Genomic DNA, 12,293 nt, shown 5'->3' on the forward strand with positions numbered 1-12,293 from the left:
TCCAGCTAAAGCAGGTTACTCTTTTGTCCCCAACTGCATTGGACAGAGTTCCCTGGGAATAAAGGCTAGGCGAGCCGCTGTCATCTTGCTCTGCCCATACTGCTTGCATCACAGGATTACAGCCCCATTCTTTCATGCTCCTTTCTGACCAATGAGATACAAGAATGGTGACCACACCCGCATTCTATGATGCTGGGGAGCACTAGGATTCCCTCTGTTTGTTTACAACACTACCAGAAGTTGAGGAAGGTAGAGGTGGTTGAGTGATCAGCAAGAGACTTGAGGAGAGTTTGGAGTATAGTAGGAAATTGATGCTCCCACCAGCACCCCACCTCCCTCCCCACTTCTTGCGGTGCTGGGTTTCAAACCTCAGGCAATGGAGCACTGCCAGCAGTCATAAGGCCCCAACCAGGTCCCTGCCCCTGGTCTTCTGCTCTGGGCCCATGTATCCACAATGCCACCTCCATCACTGGTCTTCCCACCTGGCACAGCTGCCAACAGCTTCTCTGAGCAGCACAGGTGAGTGGCTGCCCCAACACTACCCCTGCCGCTGGTCAGACACTCCACTGGGGTCCCCCTGACCCCCTGCTTGTTTCCTCTCCCTGGCTCTGAGGAGCCACCTTTCTGTCTTGGGCATTTCTGAGAAAGAGACTCAATAGAGACTCAGGCTGTGCTGGATCGGGGTCCTCCTATCTGTGACAGGTATGCTCCACCAAGCATGGTCCTCTGTAGTTGGGATGGTAGACATGTAGCGCCATGCTCAGTTATTGGTTTAGATAGATTATCCCAAACTTTTAGTCCATGCCAGCAGATTCTTGACCACAGATGAAGTTCTGGATAGTGCCAAAACCATCAGACTTCAGTCTCCTCAGAGGACAGTTGTGAGGAAACAAGGGATTTATACAGAGGGTTCTGTGGAGCATGGCTAGGCACAGAGGGAGCATCCTTCAGATAAGGTTCTCAGCAATTCTGTGACCATATGACAGGAAGATACCCGGAAAAGGCTCAGGTGGGGTCTGTTATTAATTGTGCAACAGGTGTGGGATTATGAAACAAAACATGGCTCTCATCATTACCCTATCCCCATGAGGAAGGGGATCCTTCACTCTGTTGAGTTTTGCAGCTGAGGAAACAGATGCACGGAGAAGCTGGGTGACCTACTTATGACCTCAAGGTCACAGGAAGCTCAGCCTGACTTCTCTACCATGCTCCTTGGGACAATGGGTGCTATTCAGTCCACTTGATGTGGTGGGAATCACTTCTTGTCAGTTGTGGGTCTTGAACTCTAGGTCTGGGCGCCGTTCCCAAGCTCTTCAGATCAAGGCTAGTGCTCTACCACTTGAGCGCACTTCCGGTTTTCTGGTGGTTGTTTGAAGATAAGAGTCCCACAGACGTTTTTGCCCGGACTGGCTATGAACCATGATCATCATATCTCAGCCTCCTGTGTAGCTAGGATTAGAGTTCTGAGCCACTGGCACCCAACTTAAGCATAATTCTGATTTTCTTTCTTCGTCTCTCACATAGTAACTGGTGGAATGTTTTCTGGATGAGGTGGCCCAGTGTCCCTATGTGCCTGGAACCCAAGGTAGCCCTCTCATTGAGGAAGTGGGCTGTGGGTCAGGAGCTGTCTAGCTCAGACTGTTGAAACAGCTCCATGACGTAAGCCCCTCTGTGCCCTGGCTAGACCATGATGGTTATTCATTTTCCATCCAACCTTCCTGGACTTATTTTATTGTATTGTTTTTTACATCATTTTCTAGCACCTGGCCAAAATTATGATATAGTTATGGAATGAAAATGTAATGCCATCTTAAGAAAGTCATTTAGGGCTTTGTGAATGTGGCTTCATGGTACACTGATTGCCTAACATGCATGAAACCCTGGGTTCAATTCCCCATTACCACATAAACAAAAAAAAACTGGAAGTGGTGCTGTGCCTCAAGTGGTAGAAGGCTAGCCTTGAGCAAAAAAAGAAAGACAGAAAGACAGAAAGAAAGGAAAATAGAGAAAGAAAGAAAGAAAGAAAGAAAGAAAGAAAGAAAGAATGAAAGAAAGAAAGAAAGAAAGAAAGAAAGAAAGAAAGAAAGAAAGAAAGAAAGGAAGGAAGGAAGGAAGGAAGGAAGGAAGGAAGGAAGGAAGGAAGGAAGGAAGGAAAAAAGAAAGCCCTGGGTTTCCCTTATTTGCAATAACTAGTGTATGTCTGAGTAAAGCAGAAATGATCAGATAAGTTGCTGTTAGGGAAATGAACCCTAAGATATGTATTTAAATGTTTTTTTCTTTCATGTGATTTTTTTCTAACACATTTATAAAATTATTTCTTGGTTGTTTTGTATTTCCCTCACCCAGAGTATAACCCTTGCTTTCACTGTACTTGATAATGATATAATTTGTGGAGGGGAAGGGAAAAAACACGTCATTTAAATAGGGATACAGGTGGACCCATTGCAACAATGAGATATGCAAGTCGTTATGTCAAAAACGAACTTTACAACTTTGGTGGGGGGGATGGGAAGGAGGATTGGGTCTGGGGGCAGATGGAGGATGGGAGGGGGTCAGAAGGGGAACCAAAGGAGGAGGATACAATGCTTGATAAGAAATGTACTCATCTTGCCCCTGTAATTGTAACCCTTCTGTACAGTATTTTCACAATATAAAAGAAAAAACTAGTAAATGCAAAATAAAGAATCCTTCCAAACTGAAACCTGACAGTAGTCCCTAATTCATGAATTTTACTTATAATAATGTTTTGAAAAAAAAAAGGTTTGGTCATTAGGTCACAGCAATTAATGCCAGTAATGTGCTTAGATTTCAGGTGAAGATTAATTCTGGAAATTCAAAGATTCCAGGATTTTGTGTGGTCACTGCTAATCACAAAGAGAAGGGTAATCTAAGTGACATTTGGAAACCTTTTTGGTCAGTGACTGCAAAAAAAGGCAGAGGCTAATTAACAGTTGTGACACAAGAGAAAAAATAACTCCAGATGGAAGGAATAAATGATAGTAACTAAGGTATACCAGAAATTGTTCTAGAAAACAATTTTGGTTATTGAAGAACTAGTTTTCAACTAGGCTTATTCCTCATTGCCTTTAGCATTCTAAATCTCTTAGGCTAGTTATTAATCTCTGTGTGATAAATGTATCTCTCTCTATGCTGTTCTTTCATACTCGATATCCTTTGCTTTCTAAAAATCTGTCTTTCTATATTTCTCTATGAACATTTCCTGATACTAAATACACCAATACAGATGGTAGAGGATGTTAATGGAGGGATCCCATAGCTAATGAGTCATTAATGTAACAGAATGGAAAAGGAGGACATATTATTGCTACCTCAAATTTTCTGAAAAGCTGCAATGGCATCATTTGGTTCAAATTTCCATTGTTTGTCTACATAGTGTCATTCAGTGCACATAAATGCAAATATGAGCCAGGTGCTGGTGGTTCACTCCTGTAATACTAGCTACTCAGAATGTTGAGACCAGAGGATTGTGGTTGAAAGACAGCCTGGTCAGGAAAGCCCATGAGACCCTTATCTTCAATTAAGCACAGGAAACCCGGAAGTAGTTCTGTAGCAAAAGTAGTAGAGCACTCAACTTGACCTGAAGAGCTGAGGGACAGCGCCCAGGATCAGAGTTCAAGCCCCATGACCAACAAATAAAGTGAAAGATGACTTTGTTTCCCCCAAAGGAACGACAAAATTAATAATCTTCCCAAGCAGAAAAATAAATTCCAAAATGATTCAATGCACCTACTTTTGCTGAATTACTTACTTTATGGCTTCTTTGCTGGACATATTCTCTGCTTTTAAAAATAGTCAAATATTAGCTTTAACAAAAAATTTCATCAAATATTAGTTATTTCAAAAGAGAAGTCTATTCAGTTGATGTCACTTAGCTTTCTTACTATCTTAGTTCAAAGCTAACCCAGGCAGGATAGTCTCTCAAATTCATTTTTAATTAAACACCAAAAAAGCACAAGTAGAATTTTGGCTCAAGCAGTTGAGTACTAGCTTTGGGGGCAGGTGGGCAGGAAAGAAAATTGTTCAGGGCAGGGTCCAGCTTCTGGGTACAAGCCCCAGAACCAGCACAAACGAACCAAACAAGCAAACAAAAAAACCCAGATATTTCTTTGGGACCCTCCTTAAAGGAGTACTCATTTGATAAGAGGCTCCTTTTGGTGATCATACTCACTGGATCCTGCTTTTCTGGAATCCTTATTGCTCTGGAGAACTCAGGACCAGACTAAAGAAATTGATAACTGACTCCTGCAAATAGAGATTCCTCTCAGGGGTGAAATATCCATCCATAAAGCACTTTAAACCTCCATGTCTTTGTTTCTTTGCAGTAGAACACTTTTTAAACGTTATTTCCTTTTGTTCTATGATGGCTTTCAAATGGCACATTATTTTTGTAATACTCTCAACTAGAACTTTACAGAAAAGTTTTATATGAGTAAAGAACATATTCGAAAAAGTCAAGAACAGAGTTTCCTTCAAGCCTTGGGATTCTTTTCTTGTACAGTAAAAAGGAAAGCACAAGTTAACTTGAACTTTGTCATTCCTCTATGTTCCATTCCTCTCCTGGGATCAGTTTCCACATCCAGTTACCATTACTTCCAGTAACAATTGATGGTGCTGCTTGAGGTATAATAAATGTTTACTGGCTTCACTGAAATAACACAAGGATACCTTTGGACATGAGGTAACACGTGTTTCAGAGAAAACTTAGTAAAGAGAAAATATGAAAATTATATTGCTTATAAATATATTATCCATGAGTATATTGAGTTCAAACTTTTTAAGGTCTCTGTAAATTAAAGTGAATTGTAAATGGGAAGAAGGATCTCAGATCATTCCTTTTGTGAGTGTATGTACAGCACATTATTTCCCGTGTATATGAATTAACAGTAAGGGAAACTATAGCAATAATAGGAGAAAGAGAAGTTCTGTGTTAAAGTATATGGGTTCAATACACTATAGAAGACTCTACAAATAAGACAACATTGAAACAATAAAGCCAAGTCCAGTATGTAGATTTATTGGAGTGATGTAGAGAAAGCATTACTCCTAGGTGGAACACGAAGTATGAAGCCACTCCCTTTCTAAATCACACTTGCTAATCACACAACTCTGTAGAAAGTAGAATGGAAGTATAATTCTGGTTCCAATGCAAGTCAGATATAAAAGCATGGAATTAAATGGAAAAAAATCCATCTTGAGAGAACAGGGCTTATACTAGCAATGAACTGCTGGCTAAGATGATATTTCTTTTTCTTTCCTTATATATTTATTGTTGTTGTTGGTGGTCTTGGCACTTGAACTCTGGGCCTGGGCACTGTTCCTCTGCTATTCAGCTCAAGGCTAATGCTCTACCACTTGATCCACAGTGCAACTTCCAGTTTTCTTGTAGTTAATTGCAGAAAAGTGTCTCCAGTACTTTCTTACCCGGGGTGGCTTTGAACCCCAATCCTCAGATCTCACCACCACTCAGCTTACGATCACATTTCTAACAGTGTACACTCAGGATATGTAATGGGTATATTAATCTATCTTTATTTTAATTCTTGAGTTAAAAACCTCGGCTACAGCATAGACTTTACACTCACAAAAATGTTTATAGCTTAAAAGTTGATACTTCTGGAGAAATAAAACCTAAGAATGTAATGGAGTCTGGGAAGTTCAGTTTGCAACCAGCTAGGCTAGAACAGTCTTTGCAACAGTACCTATAATTGAGGAGCCAAAAGCTGTATTGGAAGAATGGCTCAGGTGATGGAATACCAGTCATGAGCAAGATTTATGAATAAAAGCTTGAGGCTTTTGTGTACATATAAACAAACATACACATACACACAGAGGCACTTATATGTGCACACACAAATGCACAAATGACTCTCATAATATGTAGAAAAATTACAAAACAATAGAAAATATGTCCTGAGAAAGACTAGAATTATGTGATAATTTTTAATATTAGAAAGTCCTCAAGTTACTTTTTTCAAAAGTGTTTGAGAATATTACATAGGTAGGGACCAGAGATAGTAAGAGAGTCAAGTAATCATTATTAAAGGTATCGGATCCATTGAGGAATGAATCAGAGACCCCGCAGGTGCATCTGAAAATGTTCATATCCTGTGTCAAATGTTAGAAAATATTTGAAAATAGTACAGGAACAGTCTGAGCAGTGTAGTGGGTAATATCACTGGAGAAATTCAGAATTGGTAATCTGTATTTAGATTAAATAAAACAAGAAACTATGGCAGGGCAATGTGATATAAGCCTAGAATTCTAGCACTCAGACTAAAACAGAAGATTAGAGAGTGGAATTACATAGTGATACCTTCCCTGGACCAGGTAGTATAATTTTGTCTTAATAAAACAAACCAAACAAGAAAGGAATATAGAGTTGGAATGCTGGGCTAATTTTGTCATTTTTTGCGAAGTCAAGTTTCCTATTGAAATGCAACTCATATATAATCCTCACTTGTGTTTTAAATTCTCTCTCCATTACAGAACATTCCTAGATGCAAAATGACTCATGATTACCTTCCAAAATTTGAGAAAGTAAGTAATCATCATTCTGTTGGATTCCAAAGAAATGATAAAGGATTACAAAGGCTTAAGCCTGGAGAAATAGCAAAGTTTATCTAATGTAGGACTTTGTAAATGTTGCTAAATTAGAATTGAGATTTAAAATAAATATTTTGGTTTTGTTTGTAATTTCATATTCTATTAGATATTTCAAAATTCTTTTCTTTTTTTGTCAGTTGTGTGGCCTGAACTCTGGGGCTGCACACTGTCCCTCAGCTCTTCAGCTCAAAGCTAGTACTCTACCACTTGAGCCACAGCACCACTTCCGAGTTTTTTCGCTTATGTGGTGTGGAGGAATCGAACCCAGGGCCTCATGCCTGTAAGGCAAGCAGTCTACCACTGAGCCACCTTCCCAGCCCCAAAATTATTTTTAAATAGAGGGTTTAATTGACAAATTCACAAATGATTCTTGCAGTCTACTTGCCTAGAATATTCTTTCAAGAGAGATATAATTAGAAATTAGTTAATAGATAATTCCAACAATTCATGTATAAAATGATAATGTGAATAATGTAGACAGAGTTGCCAAGAAATGCATGATATTAATTTATAAATTTATCAAAAGCAATTTTTTGAAGCTTTGGTATAACATAGTATGAGGAGAATAATTGTGTGACATCTTTTTCTTCTACCTATGTAACACAGGAAGCAATTCCCTTAATTATGTGCCTCTGTATACAATGAGAAAAATGCTAGATTGGGGGTTTGTTTTCATTTTTTTGTTTTATTGGTTTGTCCTAGTGCTTGAACTCTGGTCCTGGACACTGTCTCTGAGCCTGTTCATGCTCAAGGCTTGTGCCCTACCATTTCAATCTCAGTGCCACTTGTGTCTGGCTTTTGCTGAGAAGTTTATTGGAGATAAGCATCTAAGGAACCTTCCTGCCTGGGTTTGCTTTGAACTGTAACATTGCGCTCTTAGCATCCTGAATATCTATGGTAATTAAAAAAGTATAAATATAAATAATATTTGCAAATGGTCTGATCTCAAGAATACTAGGGGTGGGAAAATGATGCAACCCAGTTTATTGTGGTGTTCTTTCCAGAACATGGAGGGCATCACATTAGCAGAGGTGTAGTATTTTTCACAATAAAGATAAGCTATTAGTTTTGTAAATTAAGGGAACCTTTGAGGTGCACCCTACACCTTGGAAACTGTTGGGCTATGATGACTTTATGGCATAAGTCTTCGGATTGATGGTCACATAAATAATAGCTTACCCTGATAAACAATTGCTTACTCTTGAAAAATTAATTATTACAGATGCTTCATAGTTTTATACTTTACCAGAATGTGGCTATTTTTCTGTTTATTTCTCAATCTGTAGCAACCCACTGGAATATGAATCTATTGCAGAATTACATAACATGCAAACAGGTATTCTTTTGAATCTCTCAGGTAGGAATGTTCAGAATTTGAAAATGAGTAGATATTAGTCATAGGAATTTTGAAGAACACATATATTCTGTCCTCTTAACAACTTATTTACTTTTAAAAGTTATGGGTTTCCATTGAATGAAACTGTTTACTGTTTTTGTATGAGAAAGTTTAAATTTATTCTTTTTTCAAAATATTGGCAAGTATATTGTGAAAATATTGTCTAGTTGGATAACATTCAAGTTGATGGCCCTCTGATTAAAAAGGTGTAATTAATTCAAATTTAATGCCAAATAGTATTGATTTTTAAAAGTTACTAAAAAATAATAATATTTACTATACCAATACAGTGAAACTTTATTTCATGTAGCTTATTTATTTAATTTAATTTTCTTGTCAAAGTTATGTACAGTGGAGTTACAGTAATTGTAAGGTAGTGAATACATAACGTTTCAAACTTGTTATCCCCTTTCTCATTTTTCTCAGTTTTCCGTCACCACAATACCCCTCACAAGTTGTAATGTACATTTTCATCATATTGTCTTGAGAGCATTGCTATTGCATTGGTTTGCCCTTTGTCCTATTTCTCAACATTTTGTTGTTCCTATTCCTTTCCGTAATTAAGGTAAATGTATACCAGTACACAGGGTATCCAAATCAAATACAGCAGGGAATAAGCCATAGGGAAAAATGTCAAAAGAAAATAGAAATCACATAGTACATTAAAAACAACAACCGAAAATAAAAATCTCTGTTTCCATATCTTGGATTTTATTTTGCTTAGCATCAGCATATATGGTCATATATATAACATAACAAAGGCCCTGGAAAATAATAGTTGCATGGACATGATATCATGAAAACAACATTTTAACTGTTTAATATGGTAAAGATGGAATTAGGATTGGTGAATTCGCGATTCTGTTAAAGGAATTTCAAAAGAGTTTTAAAGTTATGACAGGTAAATTTTAATTGTTCAAACTTTTTAACAACTTAGCCTATTAAAAAAATAAAATTGCCTGGGAGAATAGGCTTTCATGCAAAGAAATCCATGGAGACTTAGATGAGAGGGAGTGATGTGGGTGAAGATGGCTCTTTTTCACACTAAACAGACAAACCTCACAAACCTTGCTGTAAATCCTGTAGGTTACCTTGAGAATTTTCCTTACCCAAAAAATATACTCTTACTGTGTGAAACAAGGTTGTAGTGGAATTTAAATTCAAAGTTCTTTAAAAAAAGACATCAAAGCCGGGCGCTGGTGGCTCACGCCTGTAATCCTAGCTACACAGGAGGCTGAGATTTGAGGATCGCGGTTCAAAGCCAGCCCGGGCAAGAGAGACCGTGAGACTCCTATCTCCAATAAACCACCAGAAAACCGGAAGTGGCGCTGTAGCTCAAGTGGTAGAGCTCTCGCCTTGAGCTGAAGAGCTGAGGGACAGCGCCCAGGCCCAGAGTTCAAGCCCCACGACCGACAAAAAAAAAAAAAAAAAAAAAAAAAAAAAAAGACATCAAAATTGTGATTTGACCTTTACTTACTAAACAGTAATTCTCTGAAAAAGATAATTGTGTTCAAACTATTTAGGGGAAAGTGCCCTCCACAATGAAAGAAGATAATGGGTTTACACTTTTCTGTTTATAATACTTTCCACAATGTCTTTGCATATAAAGCACTGAAACACAGAAAAAAATCTGATTGGATACTTCAAACGAATGATTTCACATTTCTAAGTGGCTCAAAAATATAATATCATTATTAACATAAGACTGTGAAGACTTCTCTTATTACATAAGCCAAAAAGTTTTGGGATCAGAAAAGAAGAGCAAATGGAAAAAGTAAGAAAACAGTATTCTTCGAAGCCCTAGATAAGCGTATTAGCTTCAGCAATGGAGGGAGGCCAAAACTTTTTAAAATAGATTGTCTTAATATTTTACCTACATAAAGTGGTTTTACAGAGCCTATTTGTCTCACTTCAATGCACACTAGATCAAATGAAGACATAAAAATAAGTTCCACATCCAAATAAAATAGTTTTAAAAGAGAAACCATGAAGACGTAGCAGTGGGGGAGGTCTTATAGTCCTTCCACTTCACTAGACTTTAACCCAAGAAGCTGTGATTAATTGGAAATCAGGTATGAGCTAAGAGGAGGAAATAGAAATAGGTCATCGAAGTATTGTCCTTTGTAACAGACACTGTCATCCAAGGTATCGGTGATTTAACTCTATTCTTCTCCATACATCTTGTTAAGCAAATGCAAGACCAAGAGAAAAATAATCTATTGAAGTAATTTTGAAAAGAATAACTTCACTGTTCCTGATATGGTATCTAACGAGAGTCTTAGGTGAGAAGATAAAAGTGGAGTATTCTTCGGTTTCCTCTAAGCATCTTGTTAGCAAATTATATCTTTGAGGTTAGAAGTAATTGAACCAAAAAGTGGTGGAGTACTTATTTTTGTGGGCACTTTAGACATAAGAATACTTTCAAGGTAAAAGAAAAAACAGTATAGCTAAATATTTGTGATCACAGCTTCTTGGATTGGTTTTTTGGAGAAAAGGTTTTACCTGAGAGTTTGTCCTCATTATCATAGATGTTGGGTTTTCGTGGCAACCAAATGCAAGAGGGAAGTTTAATGGACTCGCTTGGACAAATAAACAGCATAATAGAAAAAATGGCAAATAATCTTTAGTGAATTACTTTGACCGATTATTTTGCCAGAACAAAGAAGGAAAGATATAATTCAAAATCACTTGACTGAAAAGTATGAAAAAGAGTAGTAAAGAGAGATGAGAGAAAACATAGAGGACTGTTTTCTCTCCAACAGAGTAATGGGTTTTGATCTTGTTTCTTCCATTCTATATTCACCAGCTATCAAATGTATCTCAGGACTGGAATATCCAGTTCAAAGAGATCTCCCATTAGAAAATATTTGCTGCAGATGTAGGTGATTTATAACCTTAGACAATCTATTTAAATCTGTTCAAAATTCTCCCCTACCCCAAACTGCCCTCTTTGAACAGTTGGTTTGCTTTTCCCATACTGCCCTTGATTAACTATTTAATATTTTGAGAGGTCATATTCATACTCTGTAGAGTTTGCTGTTTGGTTGTGATTTTTATGTGTTTGATTTTTGTTGTGCTTTTAACTAAATTTCAAAAGGTTGTGCAATTGTGTTACAATTAAATATGTCCATGTAATTGTCCAATGCTCCTGGATCAGAGTCACTCCTTCTATCATTCTCAACCAACCTCTTCTCCAAGATTTATTTCAGATTTACCACTTCCTTTATCACATGTGTACATTGAGTATTCTAGTTGTGCTTGCCACTTTTTCATTTTTCATTCATTCTGTTTTTACTAATATTCTTCTCTGGTTTCAACTTCTTGATAGTCATTCTGTTAAACTGTCTGTTCATACTTTGACAGGTTTATATACATTCTATGGCATTTCAATCCTGCATATACTTGAACTGATATCAGCTTATATTTCCATAATTAATTCATCTGCAATAACAATTTGCAAGACTGGAGACGTGAAGCACCTAGACATGATTTTATTCTCATCCATTTGGAAGATTAATCTTTATTCAACAAGAAAGTTTAAAAATGGCTTAGAATGTTTTCCTAACTACCAGTTTTTATAAATGGCTTTGTACAATGGTTTGTGATTATTTTACTTTACATGGGATAATATTCTCTACTACGTATAACTTTTGGGAAAAGAAGAAAACTAAAATTTATTACTGTGGAGGAATATGATAGAAATAGAAGACAGATTTTATGTTTGTCACATCTCTCATGAGTACCCATATTCAAGATTTAAAGTCAAATTTCTTAAGGAAAACATCAAACAATATGATAAGGCAACTATTCGTGATCTTTTAAAATGTACTTTATTATTTGATGAAATTTACTTTATTAGCTAATGTTTAGGCTTGAAATATGGGAGGCTGATCTAGGTAACACATTTCTGGAAGGCATCTACTGAACAACACAAATGGTCGGGGCTACTACTTCTATAATTTAAGGAATGGTTGAACCTGTTTGGTATTAGTGCAGGATAATAAATCAACTCTATTGTAACTTGCTCCTTCCACTTGAAAAACTTGTAATGTTACTAAGTATCTAATCGTCAAATGTCATTTTGGCGAATGTGCCTTTAAAAAGTTTATTTGAGGGGCTGGGAAGGTGACTCAGTGGTAAAGCACTTGCTGGCATGCATGTTTTTCTGAATTATATTTGACTTCTAAGTCAAGTTTTCCTATCCTTGGTAGAAAAATTATGGATCTATCCTTCCAGGAACTATTTTTTGGCCTACTTATACTGGACTGAAATC

General features: G+C 37.1%; 1 long non-coding RNA gene across 1 annotated transcript; it reads left to right on the top strand.

Moving 5' to 3' along the window:
• The first annotated feature begins 250 nt into the window (after positions 1-250).
• Positions 251-11,573, top strand: LOC138837814 (uncharacterized). Its single transcript, XR_011375456.1, has 3 exons — positions 251-519; positions 6,508-6,558; positions 11,384-11,573. It is a non-coding gene; the product is annotated as an uncharacterized lncRNA (long non-coding RNA).
• The last annotated feature ends 720 nt before the right edge of the window (positions 11,574-12,293 follow it).

Source organism: Dipodomys merriami, unplaced genomic scaffold (genome assembly GCF_024711535.1).
Source record: "Dipodomys merriami isolate MVZ:Mamm:240054 unplaced genomic scaffold, mDipMer1.0.p SCAF_276, whole genome shotgun sequence".
Taxonomy (NCBI): Eukaryota; Metazoa; Chordata; class Mammalia; order Rodentia; family Heteromyidae; genus Dipodomys; species Dipodomys merriami.